We start from the raw sequence: 12,770 nt of genomic DNA, 5'->3' as shown, positions 1-12,770 counted from the left end.
GATGCATCCAGAATGCCGGAAGAAGGGCCCACAACTGATTGATCTCCAATCTTGGAAACAGAGAAGTCATCACCCAAGGTCTCTGGTGTGATCTAAGGATCTGAGAGAAGACAAGCCAGTGCTGCTCCTATCCCGAGTTCTATGCCATCGGACGCATCCTCTATACACTGTTCAGCCTCAGCGGGTAGGTCAGTCTGCTCTTCTGCAACCTCATCCCCTTGTAACTGTAGGTCAAAAAAGATCTCGAAACTGGGCAAACGCTGCTTTTCTAAATTCAGTCATGGCTCAGGGAAGCCGCAAAATAGGAAATCCTCTCCCTCCTAGACAAAGCGGCCGTTCAGGGTTCCTTGAATGGGTCTATGCACCAACTCATAATGCATCCCAGCTTGCTTAGCTTTGGCCCTTCCTGCCATTTCATTTCCTTTTCTTACCCAATCCTCTTTGGTAGGCGTGTAACCTAGACCAAAGGTATAAAGGTTGTGTGGCACTTCGGCCAACGCAGCGACGCCCTTCTGGCCGCTCCTTCCTAATCCCATTCTGAGTATATGTTGTAGCTTATTCATGAGGTAGACGGATTAAGCACAGACATATTACCCCTCATCAATAGCCAGAATATCTTGCACTACCCGAGCCTCGGCCAAGGTGAACCCAGATAAAAAGACATCCTGCTCACCGTGTACAATTCCTAGTACTGGTGTAGTGACTTCCGGCGGAGGATGTATGGAAGAGTTCCCAAAAACAATAGCTACCCCCTTCCCATGGGGGTACTTTAGCATCTGATGTAGAGTGGAAGAGACAACTCTCACTTGGTCCAGCCACGGCCGTCTAAAGAGTAAATTAAAGGTGGCTGGAACATCTAGGACGTGAAACTCAATGTCCTGTTGCGTCGGGCCAACCTAAGTTTTGATCCGAACTATCCCTATCACTTTCCGACTTGTATTGTCATAAGCCCGAATCACCAGGGCTGTCGGTGCAAAGTCTGTCGGCTTCAAACCGATAGCATAGGCCGTGCGCGACGGACACACATTAATTATAGACCTGGTATCAACCAAGATGACTGGTATCCATTTCTCTTTACATTCAACAGAGATGTATAGTAGCTTGTTGTGCTCAGAGCCCTCAGGCGGCAATTCTTTATCGGTAAAAGTCAAAGTCGCTGAAGCGTCACCTGAGAAAACCAATCCCACTAACTGCTCAGGGGTTGTGTCAATAGAGAGCTTAACCTTATCCATTGCTGATAGGATGGCTTGTCTATGCACCCGTGAAGCCATGAGCAATCCCCAAATGGATATGTCCGCCTAAATCTTTTTTAGCCGCTTTAGTACAGCTTCCTCTTTCAACAGTTTATCTTTCTGTTTCTCAGCTTCTTTATCTTTCCCTGATGCTTCTGGTTGGTCCAAGTATGGGGGCTTAAAGTACCACCCACTCCGAGTCATGTGATCGGCTTCCTCGGCATACCATGTATCATCTGGCAAATTCTATCCCCAATCGTCATCCATGTGGGCGAGATGTAAATCCTCATCTTTCCATCACATTCCTTCAACAACCGACAAGCAACTGTCCAGTTCCATTGTAAGCATTCCTGTATTCGCAACATAATCAGTCCCCGCAAAACCTCTGGCTTTTCTAGCCTTCTGATCAGTCTCAGTTCTTTCCTGCTCGAACCGCTTCAGCATGGCCTCCTGTTCTGTATCGGCTGTACAAATACTACCTAATTCTTGAGTAAAATTCTTAGTACTGGTGCTCTCTGGCAACTTCCCCTTGTTGTCGACCGTTCCGGCCGCTGCAACAATCCCCGTTTCCAACTGTTCTTGCTTCGATTGAGACCCCTCATCCACATTTGGTTCATCACTGAGCCACCCTGTATTTTCCGTTGATCCGTTCATATCAAACCAACCAATCTGTACATTCCCCAGATCCTATTCATCAAAGAACTACAGATTACTGATGTCCTCCTCAAGCTCAGCTAAGTCATCCAGTCCCTGGCTTGGCCCGTCCTCCCAGACTACATTAACCTTCATCCCCGTTGGCAGTTCCACCCCTGGTCTGGCTTGGCTTGTTGGCACAATGTAGCGGCAGGGGTTGTATGCTTCCTCAATTAAGCTCACGGAGCCCGTAGGCATGCCTTCTTCTACCACAGCCACCACCACAGGTTCAGGTTGGGATATGGACACGCTTATCATGCACAAGTCTGTGCTTTCTAGGATGAACAACGCCGACTTAGGCAGGTGGGAGGGGGTGATGTATATGCTGGGGTCGTATGGGATGACCATTGTTTGGATAAGGTTTACTTTCCTGGGTGGAGGAGGGGGTTGGTTATGTAGTGGGAGAGGATTTTTAGTGACATTAGGCTTCTCAAGAGGCGCTATCACTTTGTTGTCATTGAGATCCTGAATCTCACGGCAGAGTCTAAAGCATAGGTCGGTGTCATGACCATGCTGTTGGTGGAAGGAGCAATACTTGGCCGGGTTGTGTGTAAGAGGGAGGGGATTGGGTAATGACTGCGGCTCCAGGGGCTTCAGATGCCCCTTTTTGATCAGGACCCACAAGGCCACAGAGAGAGACATGTAGAGTGGGATGAAAACCCTCTGGCCTCAGGGTGGGTACTTTGTAGGTTGTGGGGTAGTTCCGGATGTACCGGTAAAAGGGGTGGCTGTTTTCAGTGTGGTGGTGACCATACCAACATCAGAAGTCCTTGCAGTTGCGTTACTACTCGTAACCGCATTTGAACTGCATGTAAAAACCCTCTTGGGCTGCTCTTTTTCATGGTCAATCAGACCTTGTTTCATCGCATCCTCTATCTGCACCCCTATCTCATAGAAGTCAGCAATTATAGGCAGAGGTAAGACTATCATCTTCTGTAGCAGCCTCGGTTGCAGATTGTGGACGACCTGTAACAAACCTCATACTGTTTACCGATTACTGACTGATTGATTACCGATAAACACCGATTACCGTTAAACTGAATTGATTATGACTGATAATTGGACTGATTAAAGTACTGAACTGACTGATTGAAATTGGAAACCGAATTGATTGAGTATATGTTAGTTAAATTGCATTTTATCTGTTTGACCGTATGATTATCTGTTCATGCTTATATGTTTAAACTGCTAATTGAAGGCCATATCGGCGGCCGAATTAGAAATTGATTGATGTTTTATGATCCACATAATTAATGTGATTTTATGGTATATTTATCTGAAAACTGATTAGGTATGATTAAATTAGATAAAATAAGCTAATTAAAGAGTTTGTTTTATTTACCATATTGCCACCCTTAGTGGCCCACTCAACATACATGTTTGAGCCTCATTACACCTTGTATCAAAACACATTTCCATCAGCCATTTCTCCTGAGCTTAGCCGACCTTGAGAGGAGAGTTAGAGAGAGAGAGAATTGTTCTTGTTGATTTGGCTTGAATTGCTTGGAATTGAAGTGTAGATTGCTATATTGAACCTCTAGACTTGCATTCGAGGAACCTAGGTATGAATTTCATCTTTTGATTTTGTCTTTAAGTTGATTCATGCATGGTTCATGTTAATTTGTAGAGCTAAGTCATGATTTGGTTCATTAATGGCAGATTGAAGCTCATCTCTTGCATGCATGTTAGTATTGTTGCATTTTGAGGTTGATTACATGGACATTAGTACATGCATGCTCATATTGTTGTTACAGACCATGTTTTCATCTGGTTTTGAAAAGAAATGAGCTCATTTGAGCAAGCTTTAGAGCTTTAATTTGGTTTAAAACTCATCCATGCATGTTTGAATGTTGTTCTTGAAAATGGGTTTGATTATGGTTTTAATTGACTCACATTGGGCTTTGATTTCTTAAAATTGAGCTTTGAAACATGATATTCTATGTGTTTATAAGAGTTTTCCAGAAAATGAGCCCAAGGGGATCGGTTTTGAGTTGTTAACAACTTGGTTTTGAACTTGGAGGTGCAATCTGGGTTTTCCAGATTTTGCACTTCCGCTCGAGCGGAGGAAGTGCCGCTCGAGCGTAGAATTCGAGCATCCAGTATCTCTGCACTGTTTTACCTTACGCTCGAGCGGAGGATTGGGCGCTCGAGCGGAGTCAGGTCTCACGCTCGAGCGGGCATCGAGCGGAGATTTCACCCATCCAGTACTTTTACAGTACGCTCGAGCGGGAAAGTTTACGCTCGAGCGTGTACCTTTGTTGCATGACCGCTCGAGCGGGGAAACGTGCGCTCGAGCGGGACTCTGTTTTTCTGAAAATGCTTTTAAATGTGCATCTTTGCATCCTCATCCCGTTCTAGGCATTCTTAGGCCTAGTTTAAGGCATCTTGTTGAGGATATAGATGTAGAACACACCGAGGCATTAGGGATTAAGTTATGAGATTTCCCAACTGTGTAGCTTAGTGTGTTCAACCTGTTAACTGTGTAGGGTTGGCAACTGGGGAGACGCGCTCTAGCATACTGTAGCCCAGAACTCTGTGAGTAACAATTGTGTAAAGATATGTTCAACTGATTATCTTTTGAATACTGAACTAAACTGTTTACTGAACTGGTATTATTTACTGAATGAATGTATGTCCTTTATTTCTGAACTGTACTGTGGCATCCTTAGTACCTACTGTTTACTGTTACTGTTACTGCGACAGAATTCTCTGTCGGTTCCCTCGTGGAACCACTACTGTTTACTGACTGATGGCCATTATTACTGTTCGGTCTTTTAAGACCTACTGTTACTGTTATACTAATGGATGTACCACATATGACTGTTTACTGTACTGAACAACTGAAATACTGATTGAATTGAACTGTTTTCGTTACTGTAAGGACATTCATCCTAAACCCCTTTACGCTTTATGTTATTCACTGGGCTTTAGCTCACTGCTCATATATATATGTAGGTGTACAGGCACCAGATCGGAGCTAGGAGCGTCAGGGTTAGACTCCAGTTTTGTCAAGCCAGCCTTTGTGCCTCACTGCGAGGTTCCGAGTTGCCATGCTATGGCTTGGGGGTGTTTTGTTTGTTTTCCCCCTTCTGTACTGTTTGACTGTTCTGTACAGACCGGGTGTTACTGTACTGTTACCAAGGGATTAGGTCCCTGTACTGTGTGACTGTAAATTTTGTACAGACGGAATGTTTTCTGTACTGTTATGTAGGGTTGAGTCCCTAGTTTGAATGGATGTAAGTATTGTACATACTGTTTATGTATGAATGCATGGAAAAATCTTTTGCATACAGACTGTCACAGCTCATTGGACATTGTTTAATTACTGTATTGGCTTCCGCCAGGCCCTGTACTCTATTTTACTGTATTACTGTATCTGCAGGCCTTCGGTAATCTCGGATTACTGGCCGGTTACGGTGCTAAACCCATAGGGCCGGGTTTGGGTCGTGACACGACCATTCTGATCTGGTCCCTTTCAACTGGCCGAGTGGTCATCATGGAGGCCTTGGCCCTCCACCGAGTGACAAAATCGAAGAAGCCCTTCTTCGGCTCTTGACGAGTAGCCTCGAGATCACAAGTTATGACCTCGATTTGAGTGTTATAGGAATATTGGGCGATAAAGGCCTCTGCCATCTCTTCCCAGCTCCTCTTCATAGAATCTTCCAGTTTAGCATACCAAATAGCTGCAATACCCGACAAGGTCTAACCAAAGAGGGAAAGCTTCTGCAGTCTAGTCAGGCCCATCGGCCGCAAAATATCTGAAAATAGCTGCAAGTGGACCATGGGATCACCCGAACAGTCGAAGCGGTCTATGTGTGGCATTTTAAATCTATCCGGCAATGTCACCACCGAATTTGTATAGTCGTCCTCTATATCTGGGATTGAATTGACACCCTGAGCGCGTTTGAAAAGCTTCTCAAGCTTGCTCACTTTCAGAGCGGTAGGATCGAACTTAAACTCGAACGGCGCCTCCATTGGGTAGACCAGTGCTTTGGAAGTCTGCGGTGGGACTGGCCCTACTGGAATGTCCGCATTCTCTCGGACATTAGTTGTATCCCCGGGTATTGGAACCCTGACTGGGGGTGGATGCGAAGCAGAAACTGCTGCTTGTTGTGGTCCCTGTTGCTATTAAAGCCTAGCGATTAACTCAGCCTGTTGGTAGTCCAGATCCAAGGTTTGTGTTCCCATCGTGGCAGAGCCCGCAACTAGTTAGCCTTATGGCACGCTTTTTCCAAATAAGCTTCCGGCAAACCGTTCAGGAATTGCAGATGGCAAACACTGTGACTTAAGTACACCGATGCAAATGCAAATGCAAAGAAACACATAAGTGTAGATAAAATAATATATCATGAGTTCGAGTCAAGTTCTCCAAATCCCCAGTGGAGTCGCCAGAAACTATAGACTCGACTTTCTTCGCGCCCCCTTTCGGAGAGCTCGAATTGGTCCTACAGTTCAGACTGCTATCACGGTTCTGAATCTAATCTCACAAAGTGCACTGTGAAACTGATAAACACCAAAGAGTCTAATCCCGCAAATCATTTTGAAAAATCGATTTTAAATCAAATAATTCCAAAATTGGACTACTTTGCTAGATTAGAGAGTCGCCACTTAAATGTTTTTTTTTTTTTGGGAAATTTAGGAAACCCTAACTCGTGCCAAAGGCCACGTGTCCGTCATCACCAAAGTTGCCTCGGCTCGGGAACTTGGGTACGAGAGGCGAAGGTCCTGAAATGAGCACCCCCGCTCGCCCACCCAATCAAAGATCGGCCTCTACTATCATGATATGTTGTTATATAAACACATGTGTTCTTATTCCAGTTATTAGCTAACTTCACTATGTGACGCACACAAGCAAGTAGACTAAATCGCAAGACTTGGAACGAATTCAACTCATGTTTGTTTTCGAAAATGGTTTGAATTTGTCACCCTCAAGTGGGCTTAAAAATGCAGATTTGCCACTTCAAATGGGCTTAAAACACGATTTGCCACTTTGCAAAGTGGGCTTAAAACTCTCATTCGTTGAATTGTTCCAATTCAAGCAACAAAGCCTTCATCTATAGGCATTCATGCAATTAATCATTTAAGCAAATAGCCTCATGCCAAGCATGCGAAACAAGGCATCACTCACACTGATGCAAGTATGCTAAAGCATAAAACTTACCGAGTACTCCAAGCCAAAACAAAAGCTAGTTAGAAACAATGCATGATCCTAACTATGTTAGATGCCTAATGCAACACATGAAATAATGCAATTAATAGGCTCGGCTACTAATATGGCATATGATTCGATTTGAACAACATGTGATAAAAATGTATTCAAAGAAGTGTATTGAAATACAATGCAGTTTGAATGATACACCCAGCCTCGGTGCATGCAAGACAAATGAATGATGCAAACATGCAAGCATAAGGGATGCTAATTGAAATATGTCCCTAATCTAACCATCGAAAGCAGATAAATAAAAGGGAGAAAGACGTGGGGTTGGAAGACATGCACACACACATACATACACACTTACTACAACATTGCGCCCTAGCGAAGGAGGGTCCGAATGAATAGGCTAAGCTACACTAGGCTAAGCTAATTATTACAAAACGAAACTAATTAACTATTCTAAGCTAATTAATTATTACAACACAATTGAATAACTAGCTATGCTAAGCTAATTAAAATACAACACTTGAATTGAATTATTAGCTACGCTAACCAACTAGTAAAGTGATTTACATGGCCTCGAGGGACGAGGGATGCATGCATGCTCGGTTGTTCCACTCGAAAATACCCTTGCCTTGCCATCGGATGCCTCTGTTTGCACTCATTTTATCTCTGAAAATTGCACCAACTTCCAGATTGCCTCTACTCCAACACAGGAACACATTTGTACAAAAATTCACTGGTGGCCGGTTGGCCACCTCAACTGGCTGGTCGGCTAGTTTAAGTGGCCGGTCGACCACCCCCTTTTTTGGACTTCTACTTTTGCAGCAATAGAAAGCAACAGAGGCAAAGCAATACATTTCCAAGAAATGTCTGTACTGCTACCCTCCTATTCATCTTTCAAGCTCAAAGGAGTGTAGCTCTTGGCTCTCAAGCCATCAACCAAGCATTTTCATGCATGATGGCCAAAGAACCAAACTTGTACAAGGCCAATGAATGTACAAACAAGACCAAAACAACCACCACCCTATCATGCACGATCAAGGGTGAGGATGACTAAGAAAAATGACACGTTTCATCACTTTGAGTATGATACGTCCCATTTTTCTTGTGTTTGGATTAACGTCCGATCCAAACACATGCAATGCAACACAACATGCTTATCTTGCCTCTTTTACTTTGTTCATTTTGTTTATAGATTTTATATTACCGATTAGTCCTTTAATCGATTAAGTCCAAGGTGAGTTTCCTCTAATAAGAGAGAGGTCAACCAAAGGATGACTTAAGACATGAGAGAGATCATGTCGTTGGTTAGTAGAACCCTCAAAAGAGGATTAAAACCATTAAGCACAAGTCTCAATCTCAAGCTTAAACACAACCTTTAGGCTAACCAACCTCAAAGAAAATAGAAAAGTGAAGAAATGAGGGAGGTTGCAGATATTTCAGTACTGAAATGACATGCAAAATGAAACTAAATCATGCAAGCAACACATGTAATACATGCTAAAAAGTCTAACTCATTAAGCTAGTGAAGATCACAACACTATAGGCATGTAATACAAAGATCAACTGACCAAAACAGCTCTGGACAGAGTTAATATATGCCAAAACAGTGGCTAAAACATGCTGAGATTAAGGCATGAAAGGCTCGAAAAACATGCTCATATGTTAGCTTGCAAACAAGACTCAAGACACAACTCTCAAAAGCAATGAAAGAGTGAAATAAATGAGCATCTAATAGAGCTGTTGTAGACCGCACGAGAACTCCCAGCTTCACGCACGAGGGCGCGAAATCGTTTGTTCATTAGCTACTACAGTTCGGACTCGTGTCACGGTTCTGAATCTAATCTCACAAAATGATATGTGAGATCAATAAATCACCAAAGAGTCCTAATCCGGCAAATCGTTTTGGAAAATCAGTTTTAATAAAGAAATGCCAAACATAGACTGCTTTGCTAGATACAGATTCGCCACCTAAATGTTTTGTTTTTGAGAAATTTAGGAAACCCTGACTTGTGCCGAAGGCCACGTGTCTGTCATCACCAAAGTTGCCTCGGCTCGAAAATTTGGGTACGAGAGGGGAAGGTCATGCAATGAGCACCCCCACTCACTCGATCAAAGATCGGCCTTTACTAACATAATATTTTGTTTTTGAAAACACATGTGTTCTTATTCCAGTTATTAACCTAGAATTACTATGTGATGCGCACAACATACAAGTATAGACTATATTGCCTAAGTTGGAACAAAACATCTTTGAAAGTTTGCTACTCCCAAGTAGGCTAAGTCGTGGATTTTGCCACCCTCAAGTGGGCTTAGAAAAACAACATGATTTTGATGAATTGTTCTAATTCAAGTAATCCAACCTCCACCCACAGGCATTCAGGCAGTTAAACGCTTAAGCAGTTAGCCTCATGGCAAGCATGCTAATCATGACAACACTTACACACATGCAAGGATGCTAAAGCGAAAACACTTACAGTGTACTCCGAGCCAAAACAGAGAACTAGTTAGAAATCATGCATGATCCTAGTTCATGTTAAGATGGCTAATGCGACGCATGCAGAGACGCAACTAAGATAGGCTCGGCTATTCTAAGATGTCATGTGAAATGCAACTTGATAACATGTTGTTGAACACTTTGTGGACGCGCCCCGAACGTCCCGGGAAGATCCCGCTTCGTTCATTTGGACTTACCACAGTTCGGACTCAAATGTCACGGTTCTAAATCTAATCTCACATTGTGCGATGTGAGACCGATAAATCACCAAAGAGTCCAAATCCGGCAAATCATTTTGGAAAACTGATTTTTAATAAAGAAGTGCCAAATATGGACTGCTTTGCGAGATACAGAGTCGCCACCTAAATATTTTATTTTGGGAGAATTTAGGAAACCCTGACTCATGCCTAAGGCCACGTGTTCGTCATCACTAAAGTTGCCTCGGCTCGGGAACTTGGGTACGATTGGGGAAGATCATTTAATGAGCACCCCCGTTCGCCTGATCAAAGATCGGCCTGTACTAAGCAGGATATCTTGTTTTTGAAAACACATGTGTTCTTATTCTGGTTAATTAGCTAATCTTACTATGTAATGCGTACAGCAAACAAGTATAGACTAGATCGCCTAATTTGGAACAAAACATTGCATATTCATTTGAAAACGGTTTGAAGTTTGCTATTCGCAAGTACACCCATAAGTATTCAGGCAGTTATAGCAAATAAGCAATTAGCCTCATGACAAACATGCTAACATGGCAACATTAACACACATGCAGTATGCTAAAGTGTAAACACTCACAGTGTACTCCGAGCCAAAACAAAAAACTAGTTAGAAATCATGTATGATCCTAGTTCATGTTAAGATGACTAATGCAACACATGCGAAAATGTAATTAAAATAGGCTCTTCTATTCTAATCATGTCATGTGAAATGCAACTTGATAACATGCTATTAAACACGTATTCAAGTAATGTATTGAAAGTACAATGCAGTTAGTATGATGCGCTGAACCCGGTGCATGCAATACAGATGAATGGATGCACGCATGCAAGCATAAGGTATGCGGAATGAAATATGTCCTAAAACTAATCATCGTAAGCGATTAAGTAAAAGGGAGAAAGAAATGGGGGTTGGAAGACATGCATCACACACACGCACGCTTATTACAACACTTGGCCTTCTCGAGTGAGAGACTGAATAAGAAGCTAACTAGCTAATTTAAGCTAATTAAACTAATTATTACACAACAAATTAATTAACTAATCCTAGTTAACTAATTATTACAAAACGAATTGAATAGCTAACGCATTAACTAATTAAAGTACAAACCAAAGCATAAACTAGCTATCTAAGCATGACAGCTAAGGAAAGCAGTAAAATAGGAGGTTCTCAGAGGGAGAAGACTGGATGCATTCTCGGTCGCCTCATTCGGAAATCCAATGCGATGCCCCGATTTGCCTCTATTTTCATCTGTCCTCAAAAACTTGCACCAAGCTCTAGAAAGCTGAAACTTCACCTTGGTAGTCTTGTGGGAGGGTGGCCGACCACTTTTGGTCTCTCCAGACACCTGTCGTCCACTTTTGGTTGTTGAAAAACCAGAAAAGTGGTCGGCCAGCTAGTTTTTCTGGCTGGCCGGGCAGTTGTTGCTGTGGAACTGCAATTTTGCTACAACAAAGAGCAAGAAAGGGCATGACAATGTATTTGCAAGATATGTGTGCACAACCACCCCTCGCTATCATGTCATGAACTCAAGGGAGTGTAGGTTCTCGACCCTCAGGCCACCAATCACGCATTTCAATGCATGATGACCGAGAGGCGAAATTACACAATTCAATATGAAATGAATGCACAAGTAAACACATAAAGCCTAGAACTCCATCATGTATGATCAAGAGCGTCGGCAACCGGGAATTAAGGCACGTTTCATCACTTTAAGTATGAAACATCCCTCTTTTCCCGTGTTTGGACTTACACCTATTCCAAACATGATGCAAGCAAGAAACATGGCATGCACAATGCTATGTAATGCAACCTTAGCATGCGAACATGCAACTGCATGACATACTCAATGCAACTAGTAACCTAGCATACACAATACAAGGCATAACATGGCATACACAATGCTAAATGCTAAGAACTAGATGGCATACTCAATGCAAGGCAATCATGAGGGTTCTTAACACAATGTAATGCATGTATGCACAATGCAATGCAACAAGGGCAACAATGTACAATGCACCAAACATGCAACAACATGCAAACCATATACTTGATGGACTTAAACCGAAATGGACAGACCTTAGTCATGCCAAAACAGTGGCCATAATGCTAAAATGAAGGCACCGAAAACACATACAAGCATGCATGCCAATTGGCTTACCAACTAAGGCACTACGGTGCAACTCTCAAGAACACTTAAAGAGTGAAAAACATGGAAGTGTAGCAACACTAAGTGCACTGAAATTAGACAAGAAATGATGCCAAATCACTTAAACAACACAAGTATGGCATGCTAGGGTCCTTTAAGCTTAAGACAAGCAAAGAGGACTACACATGAGGCATGCAATACATGGCACAAATGCATGAACTAAGCAAGGACAGAGCTCAAGTAGGTCAAAATAAGGACCTAAACATGCTGAGATGAGGGCTCAAATACCTAGGCATGCAAGCATACGAGCTAAGGCATAAGCTAGGCAACAATGCATAACACTCAAAGGCACTTAAACCATGATTGAGGTAGGAACATGGCAATACTAAATGCTCTGAAATGTCATGTTAAGTGATGCCAAATCATGTACACAACACAAGTGAAGCATGCAATGGTGCTCAAAGCTTGAGGCAAGCAAGAGCATTTGTACTACAAGTATACAAAACATGAAGCATGTGACGAAGGCAACCCAAAATAGTCCTAGAACATGTTAAAATAAGTCTAAAACATGCATGGAAGGAAGCCAAAATAAGCTAGCATGGAGGGCATAAGGCATGATGCATACAAGGCGAATAAGGTGGATTACACTACACCTATTAAGACCAAGCATGGGATAACTTAACCAATAAAAATCAGAGTTATATCATGGCATAATAACCCCAAATAAGTACTGAAATGAGAGCTCGCAAGCTATGGCATGAAGGCATACGCAATAATTCATTTTAAGGCATAAAGGGGCCAACCCTCCAACGCATTGAATAA

The sequence above is a fragment of the Camellia sinensis genome, chromosome 5 (genome assembly GCF_055761805.1).
Source record: "Camellia sinensis isolate YWXY chromosome 5, ASM5576180v1, whole genome shotgun sequence".
Lineage (NCBI taxonomy): Eukaryota > Viridiplantae > Streptophyta > Magnoliopsida > Ericales > Theaceae > Camellia > Camellia sinensis.
Note: the sequence above shows the minus strand (reverse complement) of the source record.